Raw genomic sequence first — 14,430 nt, 5'->3', positions numbered from 1 at the left:
AGAAATCTATAGCTTCTCTTTTTCTTTCTCACTTTGGATTCTGCTCACCTGATTAATAACTTGTGACTTCAGAACTGAATATCTGACACAGACGTCACCAAGGAGGAGTATACAAAGACCCATCCAGCTGTAATATTTGGAGGCCTTCTCAGATTATAAGAGCTTCATCTAAAGCCTACTGTAGTCAGTGAGAATCTGTCAATTGACTTAACTGGTCTTTTGGATCGGCTTTGATCTGCATTTGCACACACTGATTCAGTATTTCCACCCATCTACAAATTAGAGACAGGGTGGGCGAAGTGATATCTTTTATTGGACCAGCTTCAGTTGGAGACAGAGACAAGCTTTTGAGTTTACATAGAGCTCATCTTCAGGCCTGGGAGCGGTACTGCCAATATCCCCTAGAGGGCGATGTGAGACTTGAGCTTGAGCTATGGAGGAGAAGCCCTAGCCTCTGAGTCAGTTTCCTTATGGATTTACTTTCAATGACACAAGATGCCTCTTATGCAAATCTGAGCAAGATTAGAAGAGAGAAGACAAAGCTTTGAGGCCTGTACTGTTTGTAAATTCTTTTGGGGCAGGAAACTGGTTTTTAGCTGTAAAGAAGCTTCAGTGATTTCTGGAGCCTGTCTCCAAACACAGCTGCTTTTCGGGTCCAGAGTTTATTTGCACTTTTTATTGGCCATATGACCTCGTCCACACTAGGGCTTGTAAAACTTGTTTGGAAACCATCTCCAAACACTGTGACAACCAAACTCTGCCTGCGTCCAAACGCAAACCATTACAGCGGCGCTAAGAGGCTGTGTTAAGAGCCTGATCCACTCAATGGCAATCAGTATTGTTAAACACATTCGATCTAAATACTTTTGTCATTCTAATACAAATATTAAATATAAGCATACACAATAGCCAGAGTGAATCGAAGCAATATTGTGCTTTGGTTATTGGAATGAATTCATTCATTCATTCAACATCACTGAAATGAGGGAATCATTCGGACTTTGTCTCCACCAAATTTTTTCAAAATCGACACTTTCCGTGGAAACGTTTTGATTTCGATAGTTGCATTTTCCAATGGACAACTGGTCCATCTAAAACTTTTCAACCTGGCTCCGCCCAGGAATTATGATCCCCATCCTTGAGTGCCATCTACTGGCCTGTTATCCATAAACTCTTTACAGCCTCTTACATATGTACAGACATAAGCACTCTTGTCACAAAGGCCTCCTGACCTATGATGTTTCCTCTTCTGATTTTTCTCTTCCTTCTTCATCCCCACAACCAAATTATCTTTGTAGCAGAGCAGCCAGGCTCCTGCGAGGTGGAAAACTTTTAAGCCAGTAATGTTCCCAGCTTCCACTGACCTGAGGAAGTGTTAGCAGCTGTACAGAGGTGCAGTGCCCCTGCGCCAATTTGCCCTTCAGCCAGCCCAGGTGAGTCAATTAGCTCCCATGGAGCAGAGTGTGCCTCTCTGAAGAGGGCAGCAGTAAGAGAGGGACAGGGCAGCTTGCAAGCAGGGAAGCTCCGGGGCTGGTCGGCTCAGAAGCATAGCCTTGTTTCTAGGGGGGTGGTTGGAAGCATGGCTCCTGCTTAAGTCCCTCAGGAAGGTAGATAAATGCAATGATCACGAAAGGGGGTGAGCTGGGTAAGAACCTGCTTTGCGTGGGTGTATTATGGGGAGTGACAGGTATCTCCATTCAAAACCCTGGCTCAGAAGAGGCTCCCCTTAGAATCATAGAATATGAGGGTTGGAAGAGACCTCCGGAGGTCATCTGGTCCAACCCCCTGCTCAAAGCAGGACCAATCCCCAACTAAATCATCCCAGCCAGGCCTTTGTCAAGCCTGACCTTAAAAACCTCAAAAGAAGGAGATTCCATCACTTCCCTAGGTAACCCATTTCAGTGCTTCACTACCCTCCTAGTGAAAAAGTTTTTTCCTAATATCCAATCTAAACCTCCCCCACTGCAACTTGAGACCATTACTCCTCATTCTGTCATCTACCCCCACTGAACAGTCTAGATCCATCCTCTTTGGAACCCCCTTTCAGGTAGTTGAAAGCAGCTATCAAATCCCCCCTCGTTCTTCTCTTCTCCAGACTAAACAATCCCAGTTCCCTCAGCCTCTCCTCATAAGTCATGTGTTCCAGTCCCCTAATCATTTTTGTTGCCCTCCACTGGACATTTTCCAATTTTTCCACGTCCTTCTTGTAGTGTGGGGCCCAAAACTGGACACAGTACTCCAGATGAGGCCTCACCAATGTTGAATAGAGGGGAACGATCATGTCCCTCGATCTGCTGGCAATGCTCCTAATTATACATCCCAAAATGCCATTGGCCTTCTTGGCAACAAGGGCACACTGTTGACTCATATCTAGCTTCTTGTCCACTGTAACCCCTAGGTCCTTTTCTGCAGAACTGCTGCCTAGCCATTCGGTCCCTAGTCTGTAGCGGTGCATGGGATTCTTCTGTCCTAAGTGAAGGATTCTGCATTTGTCCTTGTTGGACCTCATCAGATTTCTTTTGGCCCAATCCTCTAATTTGTCTAGGGCCCGCTGTATCCTACCCCTACCCTCCAGCGTATCTACCTCTCCTCCCAGTTTAGTGTCATCTGCAAACTTGCTGAGGGTGCAATCCGCACCATCCTCCAGATCATTAATGAAGATGTTGAACAAAACCGGCCCCAGAACCGACACTTGGGGCACTCTGCTTGATACCGGCTGCCAACTAGACATGGAGCCATTGATCACTACCCGTTGAGCCCGACAACGTAGCCAGTTTTCTATCAACCTTATCGTCCATTCATCCAGCCCATACTTCTTTAACTTCCTGGCAAGAATAATGGCAGCCATTCCACAACTGTTGATGGGCAGGAGTCAAGAGTGTGTCTCCGCTGTGGCTTGCCTTGCTGCCGTCCCTTGGGGTGGGGGAGGTGGCCCTTTCCAGCACAAGACCACCACCAGTTGGAGGCCAGCGGGGCAGAGCCAGGAACATGATGGGACTGGGGACTGGGGGCTAAGTGACCTGTGGGTGAAGCCAGTGCTGACAGGCAGGAGGGAATGGAGATGGGGATATGGGTTGCTGGGGTGGTACTTTGGGTGATGGTTTTAAGGCAGGTTGTGCTTGTGGCCGGGGGAAGCCCAGGAAGGGGAGTCTTCCCATTCACTCACTCATTGCCCATGGGTAGGATTTTCAAAGGGTCTAAGGGACTTAACCCCTCAACTCACCCTGAAACTCAGCAGCCGATCTATGCTCCTTTTGTGAGGAAATGTCTCGTTTTGCTCATTTGATCTGTCAGGTTTGGAGCAAGCTGCCGGTACCCTTTGGGCAGTGCAAGATCCTGGGCAGAGGGCAAACAAAAGTCTTCCGTGCTAGAGTTTCAGCCGGCATCTTGTCTCTTTGGAGCACTGGGTTCAAAGCCTCATTCGAGTTCCAATTGAAAAGACCCACATTTATAAAGTCTGGCTCTGGAGTTGGAACCACCCCAATGGTTCAGATCCATGTTAGATCGGGATGGGACGCTCATTTCTGCTTTCCTCATCTCCAGCCTCGACGCGGGGAGCTCGCATGAGGTTTAGGCCTGGCGGGTTAGTGGCTGCTTGCCGTATCCTGCTGTCGAGTTCAAAGTTGGGCTTGTGGGTCTGGCAGCAACCAGCCGACCAGGCTCCGACTCTGGATGTGCACCCAGCAACTTAATGTGCTTGCTCGCATCTTTTGTCAGACGATCACACAGGGAACGTCTAGACAAAGGCAGCAGCCACCATTGCTAACATCAACACCAAGGCCAGGCAAAATAAACAGCGAATGTTCCCAGTCCGGTGGGCTTGTCTGTCTGTCCCACAGGGATCTGTGGGGCTCTTTGTTTGTAATTCATGTCTGAGTGCTCAGCTGAGATTCAGTATCTGGATTTACTAGGTGCAGGGAAGGAGAAGGTCCTGTGGTTTAAAGCCCAAAAGACAGGACTTCTGGGTTCTACTCCCAGCTCTGCCATTGACTTGCTTGGTGACCTTGGGCAAATTGTTTAGTCTTTCTCAGTCCGTTACCTGTTTTTACAGATGAGGTTAGTCCTTAGCTTCCTACTAATGGTGGGGTTTTGAGGTTCATTAATAGTTGTAAAGGGCTTTGAGTGGTTTGGGCAGAAGATGCTGCATAAGGGCAAAGTGTAGTGGTGGTGGTCTTCAGGCAAGGGACTGCTTTGTTTAGAACCACAGCCCAGGCAGAATGGCTGAAGGCTTGCGTTATCCACCAGGTCCAAATCTCTCTCCAGTCCCTCCCACCCTGTCTCCCGATAGACCTGCCTTCTTCCCTGTCCAAGGAGGAGGAGGGGCCTGGCATGCTTCCTGCCAGCCAGCTGTGGGTGTCTGCTGTCCCCCACTACGTCTACACAAAGAGCTAGGGGTGACACTCCTCTGCCCCATCGAGGTAGCACAAGGATAAATAGCAGCACAGCTGCAGCAGCTTCAGTGGGGGCATAGCCTGAAGCCGGTGGGTCTGTATTTTCTGCTGCACTACTACAGCTGCCCTGCTGTTTATACTCACGCTAGGTCAATTTGCATGGAATACGTGTATGCAAACAGGTGACTCACACCTCTAACCTGGGCCTCATGAAAATGGTTTGTATGTTACCCCTGTACAGACCACCTGTCCCCTCCTGTTGAGATGGTGGTGGTTACTTTGTGTTAAGGAATCATCTGGAGGCCCTCGACCCACCTAGAGCTTTTCCCACACCATGCGTATTTTCAAGAGTTCAAAACTTTTGGGGGACGAAAAGCCAGCCTTGAAAATATTCACAACCCAAAAAAAACAAAAACAAAAAATGTACAGGTCAATTGAAACATTCTCATTTTGATTGTGACCCTTTTCTTCACCTTTTTTTTTAACATCCTAATTAGCTGAAATTTCCAAAGAAAAAGCAGTTTCAGACAGGAGAATTGGAATTTTTCATTTAGACAATGTCAAACCTTTGTTTTCTCAACATCGTTTCAAGTCAGGAAGTTCATCGGACCCCGTCCTGTTTCACAAATGGTTTTGCTTTTTGAAAACTTGGGGTTTTTTTCAATGAAAATTAAAAAACACCCCAATTTGTCAGAAAATTCCCACCCAGCTGTAATCTTGATTGGGACCCCATCACACTGTGAGCTGTGCAAACACAGAATGAAAGGTGGCCTCTTCCTGAAAAGCTTGCAATCTCAAGACAAAACGCAACGAGTGGGTTAATTATCCTAACGAGGTTGAGAGGGAAACAGGAATCAAAACCAGGTTGTGGAGGAAGCTGGGTGGTTTTGAGTCAGTTAATTTTAGATGACAAACTTAAGAAGTTCCTACTATCGCCTACCTGGCCATGATCAGCTGGCAATTTTCCATAGGCATTATGATAGAAATGGTTTTTGTGGTGGTGATCTTGCAGCACAGAGCACTTGTGTTTAACAATTCAACGATTGTATTATTCAAACATTGCAGGACATTGAAACGAGCCAGCTGTAAGTGGCAGCGGGCAGAAGCTCATCCCCTCACCCAGTAGTCCAGGAACCTGCCTTTGACCTGTGCAGCCACATCCTTAAATAGCTGTTCTATAAAGGTCTCGAGGAGGGAATCAGAGGACGGAGTAGTGGCTTGGAGGGCTGGTTTGGAGAAGATGGAGAGTAGGCATCGCTGGTGACATACAGAGGATGCTGATGCAACGAGGTACATATGCAGACGTTACAGAACGTATTTGCTTTTTGTAGTTCTGTAAGAGAAATATCAGTGTCATTGCAGTAGTGCCAAGGAGCCACGGTCATGGCCCAGGCTCTCATTGTGCTAGACACTATACAAACAGAGAAAAAAAAAAACCATCCCTGCCCCCAAAGAACTGACAATCCAAGCAGATAGCAACAGAACCACATGTGGGCTAGTTTAAAGTTTCTTTGGGTTCACCATTCCAGGCATCTGAATGTCTCTCAAAGGAATGCCCTTATGGAAGATTCCTATAGAATTTAATAGGGATGAAACCCACAGGCTTCTATAGAAGTAATTTTAGAAGCCTAGAGAATGGTACCTTCTCACTAGCATTTTTAAAGCGACTTACGGACTTGGATAGAGAGCCCCATCCATGTTACAGAGCTCTACAAGGTAGAAAAGTTACCATGCTCTGTTAATTTCTTTCCCCTGGATGCATTCTGGGGTTTCCTTTCACCTTCCTCTGAAGCATCGCCAGCTGTGGCTAAACTGGGATAGGAAACAGAACAGCGTGGACCAATGTTCTGAGACGATACAGAGAACCTTCTTTCTTAGATGTGTGGCTGATGTCTTGCTCATATGTTTTGGGTTGTTCCTCATGGCCAAATTTGGGGTTGGGAAAGAATTCTCCCCCAGGTCAGATTGGCAGGGACTTTGGGGGGATTTCACCTTCTTCTGCAGCATGGAGCATGGGTCACCTGCTAGGATCATCAATCCAGCTTCCAGCATTGGTGGGACTTTGATCTCTCTTGGTCTCAGCCTGTAGCACAAAACAGTCAGTCTCCTGAGGGCTGAAGTGGTTTAGTCTAACCCAAGTTAACGCAGGGGTAACTAAGCAAAATTTAGTTGGGTGTGATATACAGGAGATGACCTAATGGTCCCCTTCTGGCCCTAAACTCTATGAAATTCCATAGGGCTTCTTGAGCAAATGTGAGGTTAACTAGACTTTAAATTGTTGACATTTAAATTTTAATAAGCTTTAATTTAAACAAGTGCCTTTACCTGCTTATGTCTCTGATGTCCCCTGTTTTTTATGTACCTTTCAGCTGTATGAATAATTTTCTCTGGCAACTCACATCTTTCATTTTAGTATGCAGTGTGGTTGTAGCTGTGTTGGTCCCAGGATACTAGAGAGACAAGAAAAGGAGTACTTGTGGCACCTTAGAGACTAACAAATTTATTAGAGCATAAGCTTTCGTGAGCTACAGCTCACTTCATCGAATGCATCCAATGAAGTGAGCTGTAGCTCACGAAAGCTTATGCTCTAATAAATTTGTTAGTCTCTAAGGTGCCACAAGTACTCCTTTTCTTTTTGCAAATACAGACTAACACGGCTGCTACTCTGAAACCTGTCATTATGCAAGGCTAGAGAGACAAGGTGGGTTAAGTGAAGTCTTCTATGGGACCAACTTCTGTTGGTGAGATAGACAAGCTTGTGAGCATACACAGAGCTTGAAAACTTGTCTATCTCAGCAACAGAAGTTGGTCCAGTAAAAGATATTACCTCACCCAACTTACCTTTCATTGTGCACAGGTTTAAAACTTGTGTCAGTTGCTTTGAAGTTTTTATTTTTTCCAGTGAGAATAAAGCTCTCCGCCCTCATCTTGGAGTCTTCATCCTTATTATCATCTAATGGATGCTCTCTCGGCGTGCATGTGTGAATATATGTATGTCCAGAAAACATAGCCTTCCAAAATCAAAGTTTTCATACTTCCTATTAGGACTGTCAGGCAATTAAAAAAATTAATCGGACAATTAATCGCGCTGTTAAACAATCATGGAATACCATCTATTTAAATATTTTGGATATTTTTCTACATTTTCAAATATATTGATTTCAGTTACAACACAGAATACAAGGTGTAGAGTGCTCACTTTATATTTATTTTTTATTACAAATATTTGCCCTGTAAAAACAAATAGTATTTTTCAATTCACCTCAGACAGGTACTGTATGCAATCTCTTTATTGTGAAAGTTGAACTTACAAATGTAGAATTATGTATAAAAATAACTGCATTGAAAAATAAAACAATGTAAAACTTTAGAGCCTACAAGTCCACTCAGTCCTACTTCAGCCAATCGCTCAGACAACCATATTTGTTTTACATATTTGGTTACAATTTACAGGAGATAATGCTGCCCGCTTCTTGTTTACGTCACCTGAAAGTGAGAACAGGTGTTTGCATGGCACTGTTATAGCTGGCATCGCGAGATATTTATATGCCTGATGCACTAAAGATTCATATGTCCCTTCATCTTCAACCACCATTCCATAGGACATACGTCCATGCTGATGATGGGTTCTGCTTGATAACAATCCAAAGCAGAGTGGATCGACGCGTGTTCATTTTCATCATGTGAGTCAAATGCCACCAGCAGAAGGTTGATTTTCTTTTTTGGTGTTTTGGGTTCTGTAGTTTCTGCATCTGAGTGTTGCTCTTTTAAGACTTCTGAAAGCATGCGCCACACCTCATCCCTCTCAGATTTTGGAAGGCACTTTTGATTGTTAATCCTTGGGTAGTGCTGTAGCTATTTTTAGAAATCTCACTTTGGTATCTTCTTTGTGTTTTGTCAATCAGCAGTGAAAGTGTTTTTAAAACAAACATGTGCCGGATCATCATCTGAGACTGTTATAACATGAAATATATATGGCAGAATGCGGGTAAAATAGACCTGAAGACCTACAGTTCTTCCCCAAGGAGTTCAGTCACAAATTTAATTAACACATTATTTTTTAAGGAGCATCATCAGCATGGAAGCATGTCCTCTGGAGTGGTGGCCAAAGCTTGATGGGGCATATGAATGTTTAGCATATCTGGCATGTAAATACCTTGCAATGCCAGCTACAAAAGTGCCATGTGAATGCCTGTTCTTGCTTTCAGATGGCATTGTAAATAAGCAGGCAACAGCATCTCCTGTAAATGTAAACAAACTTGTTTGTCTTAGCGATTGGCTGAGTTACCCAGGAAAGAATTTTCTGTATTATCTGGCTGGTGAATCTTGTCCATATACTCAGGGTTTAGCTGATCGCCATATTTGGGGTCAGGAAGGAATTTTCCTCCAGGGCAGATGGGAAGAGGCCCTGGAGGTTTTTCGCCTTCCTCTGTAGCATGGGGCACGGGTCACTTGCTGGAGGATTCTCTACCCCTTGAAGTCTTTAAACCACAATTTGATGACTTCAATAGCTCAGGCGTAGGTGAGGTTTTTCGCAGGAGTGGGTAGGTGAGATTCTGTGGCCTGCGTTGTACAGGAGGTCAGACTAGATGATCAGAATGGTCCCTTCTGGCCTTAGTATCTATGATCAAGAAGTAGGACTGAGTGGACTTGTAGGCTCTAAAGTTTTACATTGTTTTGTTATTGAGAGTTATGTAACAACAAATCTGCATTTGTAAGTTACACTTTCAGGATAAAGAGATTGCACTACGGTACTTGTATGAGGTTAATTGAAAATTTTCTTTTATCATTTTTATAGTGCAAATATTTGTAATCAAAAATAATATAAAGTGAGCACTGTACACTTTGTATTCTGTATTGTAATAGAAATCAATATATTTGAAAATATAGAAAATCATACAACATATTTAATAAATTTCAATTGATATTCTGACAGGTTTCAGAGTAGCAGCCGTGTTTAGTCTGTATTCACAAAAAGAAAAGGAGTACTTGTGGCACCTTAGATACTAACAAATTTATTTGAGCATAAGCTTTCGTGTGAGCTGTAGCTCACGAAAGCTTATGATCAAATAAATTGATATTCTATGGTTTAACAGTACAATTAATTGTGATTAATTTTTTTGAGTTAATCGTGTGAGTTAATTGCGATTGACAGCCCTACTTCCTATCCAGGTAAAGCCTGGAAGAAGAGGTAACACAAACGGATCCTCTGCTTCTGTGTTCTTGGAATAGGTCCTGTTTGTACAACAAATGTAGTATCAGTTTAACACTAATGCAACCTCTATTGAGAGGCAATATGGACTATATTCTGCCTAGAGCTGGGCAGGAAATGGTTTTATTTGAATATAAAATAATATATATTATTTATATATTAATAATATATATTATTTATATAGTGAATATTTTCAGGCATTCATTTCCCCCCCCCCATCTCAAATCGGGATCAAAAGTCAAAATTTCAGATATTTTGCAAACTGAAAATCCAATTTTTTCCCCATTTCAGGTCCACTGAAATATTTGAATTTTGACTTTTTTTCTTTTCCACCATTTTTTTCGGTCTAATGGCTCACATTTCTAAATGAAAAGTCATTTCAAACTAGAAAACTGGCATTTTTTGGTGGAGAACGTCTTGACAATTTTTTTTTTTTTTAATTTTTTTTCCCCTGTTGGTTTTCAAGGCAGGAAATGTGTCAAACCCAGCATTGTTTCACAAACAAGTCGGGGTTTCAAAAAATGGGCATTTTTTTCAACAACAAAAAAGATTTGTCCAAAAAAAAAAAATCTCAGCCAGCAATATTCCTGCCTTTGCAGGGGGGTTAATTTAATGTTGTGTTTTCTATTTTTAGGGGAGCAGCGGGGCCAAGTGCTTTGAGAAATGGAGTCTGTGGGGTTCTGTTCCCAGTTTTTCTCTGACTTTTGGTGGGACCACAGACAAATCGCTCCCCTTTCTGTGCCTCACTTCTCCCGTCTGTAAAATGGGGATAGTATCCAGTTTTGTGAAGTACTTTGCACTGCTATAGTGCAGAGGATCTTGGAGATCTGGGAATGGTCTTCAGTTTCTTACTGCAATGTAGTGCTGCTACTTTGAGGACTGCCATCCTCTGTTTAACCACAAAATGGAGCAGCCAAGGCCACAATAATGCAAGCTCCCCCATGCTGCTGTGCCAGCAGGGCCTAGGAAAAGTGACAGGGAGGGATGCCTCTAGGCACTGAAGAGTGCTCTAGCATGGAAAGAGGAATTTCATTCTGTCCTTGGCCTCTTTGCTCTCACTGCCAAACACTCAGAGCCTGAGCCAAAGCCAATTAGACCAGCCATTCTTTGGGGCAGGGTTGGATGGTGGTTTGGTTCGGTTTGTCCAGCACTTAGCACAATGGGGGCCTGGTCCGTGGTGCAGGTTCCTAGGTACTACCACTATACAAGTCATCAGTAAGAGTACATTCGGGTGACAGTCCCTGGGGCAAGATGCACGCTGCACTGCCAGCCCAGCCGTGTGGGAGCCACGCTCGTGGACTCACTGTTACCAGGCCTGAGCGCAGGTTGGACCCAGGCCTCGCCGCCGTCTGAGCGCGTCCCTACTGCGCTACACACAACTAATTTGGATCTGCGGCTTGTCCTGCGTCCACGCTGCAAAGTGATGGCTTGGCCCAGAGTCTCAGTGGGACTTGGATGCTCACCATCCCATCCGCAGCAGGGGCTGGGGACCTGAGCCTAGAGGGGCTCCTGGACCGAGGTCTGTGTGGATGGAAGGGGAATTTGGGCCCAAAGCCAAGGTTTATGGTGCAGTGTAGACATATGTTAATTGGCCTGAGGAGGACTTTGGATGAATTATAATGGGGCCTTTGCTAGGTGCACCCTAGTCTACTGAGGCCTGAGCTGAAACCACCAGTGTGGTGTTCCCACTGAAAAGCCGGTGAAGGGGAATGATTCCTGACCACCATGGTGACCACCTGGGCTGTGCTGGCACCCGTGAGCCAGTATGGGAGTGCTCTGCCGCTCATTTCAAATCTGTTGAGCCTCTGTTCTTAGTACTTCAATTATCTGCCTTGCAAAAGTACCTGAGAGCCCCCAATCATGGATCAGGATCCCATTGTGCTTGGCCCTGGACAAACAAAACATCCAGCCCCTCTCTTCTTTCCTTGATCTCTCAGTCACTAGGGTCTGAGGAGTTTAAAAAATAATCCTGCAATTCAGTGACTGGCAGTAACTTCAATTTATATTTTCCCTTTAAAGGAAGCAGGTCTGAGACTGCACTGGGTGTAGCATTAGGACCCAGTGGTGCAATCATGTTGGAGGTAGGAGCTACTTGTCCCATTTTGGAGCTTTTAGACCAGACAGAAGGGATCAGGGCATCTGGAAAGGAACAAACCGGCACATAGATCCCAAACTGGTAAGAGAATGAGAAGGGCTGAGAGGACACGTTGGGATAATATCCCTTTGATTTGGGGAGCTGAATGCTTCCCAGCTGGAGATGTGACATCTTTGGGTTAGACTTGGAGGGACGATGGGAGGTATAATTTTAGTGTATAGTTAGTTCAAAGTGCGGAAATGCAGAATTTCTTGGTTGAATAGAGGAAGGGGAGAAAAATCTCCTCAATTGCATTTTTTTTCTTGCCAAATGTGTTTGTGTTTCTCCAGCCTAAGGTGGAGCTCAGCTTTGGAAAGCTGTACTCTGGGCTTTAAGCAAAAAGCAATTGTTCTGAGCAGCGAAAAAGTTTGACGGGGGAAAAAAGGTTGGGGGGGTACATTTTTTAAATCTAGAACTAGACAATTGTAGAATTACAGATGTTTAGCCATGAAATAAAACTAAAAATATCCTAACTTTTGAAGGAAGCTCTAACTTTCCCCCCCTGGAAACTAACAGTACAAAAGATTAATTTCTCCCCGCACCCCCCAAAAAGTGTGTGCGGGGTGGGGGGAATTAAGCCCACTTCAGTGAGTTTTACCTTTGGTCAGTGGCCAAAAAAACCTGAAACCTCTCTCATTCTCTTTGTTCTCTCACTCTCTGGCAGCTGGATTGCTGTGTAAAAAGTTGGGGGAGGGGGACAGCCTTTTGGAAGGTGGGGTTTAACTGAATGAAAGAGGGCGACTGTGTTGTTCTTTCTCTGAGATTGATTGTTCCCAGATGTGCATTACAAAAACATCTGGTTTCTTGGAGCGCTAGACCCCTGCACAGAGCAGAAAGGAAAGTTCCTCCATAAACTTGGGCAGATTTTCCCACTTCCAGCTCCCACTTCCAGTAACAGCCACATCTTTCATAGCAAAATCTATCATCTTTCCAAGTCTGCCTGGGTGTGGGGGTACATTTAATGGGGTTCTTCAGTTCGGTGAGTTGGAGCCTGGAGTGCATGAGTGTGTCTTGGTGCCTGTTGACTGATGACTGATGATGTTTCATTGATTTGCTCTAAATGAGACACTGGGATGCATATGTGCCCATCTATTGGGACCCTTCTACCACTCACTCTTGGTGGGGAGCAGGGGGCATGCCCAGAGTGAATGTAGCAGCATGTCACTGGGTGAGCTTCCCAAGGGGGGGGCAGGGGCTGACAGCTGAAAGGATGAATTGAGGACTCAGGGCGGGGGCAGAGGGAGCTGGTGGCTTGAATGCGGCTTTGTGGAGAGTCAGAGCTTGTCTACACTTGGACGTTTTCTGGACTAAGAGGGATTTCAGTAAATTGCCACGTGGAGACCGGCCCCAGCAGCTTGTGGAGATAAGAGGACCAGCTGTGACATTAACTAACCAGCAGTGGCCACCGTGACAAGTCTAATGGCGCAAAGGGCCATCCTTTGTCATGGCCCTTTGTATCAGTAAACAGACTGTGCAGCCCAGGGACCAACTCTATGGAGCAATATTGTTTGTTTTTGATATTACAGCAGTGCCCAGAGGTACCGATCAGATTAGGGCCCCGTTGTGCCAGGTGATGGACAGACCCCTGATAAGAAACAGTCCCAGCCCTGAAGAGCTTAGAGTAGAACCAGACAAGACAAAGGGTGGGAGAGGAAACAGGCACAAGGAGGTCAAGTGACTTGCCCAAGGTCACACAGCAGATCAGTGGCAGGGCTGGGAATGGAATCCCCTGGCTCATGCTGCCTCCCCTAGGCAGGTTAGCTCAGAATTTTGACTCCATTTCCGTTCGATGCCAATCTTGGATGGTAGTGATGCAAATAGAACTAATAGAGTTGATTCGTGCTCACTGCACGGGGAAGCGCATTGGAAAGCTTATGCTCAAATAAATGTTTAGTTTCTAAGGTGCCACAAGTCCTCCTTTTTTTTTTTTTTTAGAATACAGACTAACACAGCTGCTACTCTGAAACCTGAGATAAGTGCTGGCTTTTGAGGTGGAAGTGAATTTCAAAGAATTGATTAGAAAAAGCTGAACTGACCAGGCATTGCTACCCCCTGTTTAGGGATACGAATGTTCAGACGAAAGACGTGATCTCTGCCCACGTCCCCAGTCTACATCGCGCACACAGCCACCCCACCTGAGACTGACTGATTCCTTTGTCATGCAGTCCTGGCCGAGAGGCTAAGGTCTGAATGGGCTGACATGGAGCCTGTACTTCCCTCTCACTCCTGGTTGTGCTCTACCCGCTGTGTGGCTGGATGTGTGGGGTTGCCATTGTCCCCGTACCCTATGCCCACCACACTTGCAAATGCTAACAACCCAATGAATTAACATATTTCAACCCCGTAACTTAAAGAAAAATATAGAATAACGTGACATGCAAAGTTTGCAAATAGCAATAGCCGGAGCCTGGATTCGATCAGTTGGGGGGGCCCTTCCAGGCCGATGTTCCTGTGTGAATGGTCCCAGTTCTCCCATCTCCTTGTGCGAACTAGAGTCTGGCTAGGTGGAATGGAAGCACTGCACCGCTCAGGACAATGCAATCAGGCTCGAAATCCAGGGAGGCAGAAGTCAGAGGTGGGAGTTAGATGCACCCTCCTGGATCCAGCTGCACGAGGGGTAGAAGAGATACAAGTGCAGCACCGGTCGAGTGCCAGGCTTGAGCTGTAGTTAAAAACGAGGATGAGTCCACGTG

At 45.2% G+C, this 14,430-nt stretch overlaps 1 protein-coding gene across 2 annotated transcripts in view; it reads left to right on the top strand.

The window, feature by feature from the left end:
* Positions 1 to 11,644: 11,644 nt before the first annotated feature.
* Positions 11,645 to 14,430, top strand: part of MFAP2 (microfibril associated protein 2) — a 31,647-nt gene continuing 28,861 nt past the window's right edge. For both annotated transcript variants that reach the window (XM_038376673.2, XM_038376672.2), the window contains exon 1: positions 11,645 to 11,779. The gene's annotated coding sequence lies outside the window, so the exon portion shown is untranslated. The remainder of the gene's footprint in view (positions 11,780 to 14,430) is intronic.

Source organism: Dermochelys coriacea, chromosome 18 (genome assembly GCF_009764565.3).
Source record: "Dermochelys coriacea isolate rDerCor1 chromosome 18, rDerCor1.pri.v4, whole genome shotgun sequence".
NCBI lineage: Eukaryota > Metazoa > Chordata > Testudines > Dermochelyidae > Dermochelys > Dermochelys coriacea.
Note: the sequence above shows the minus strand (reverse complement) of the source record. Positions and strands in the feature narration are given on the sequence as shown.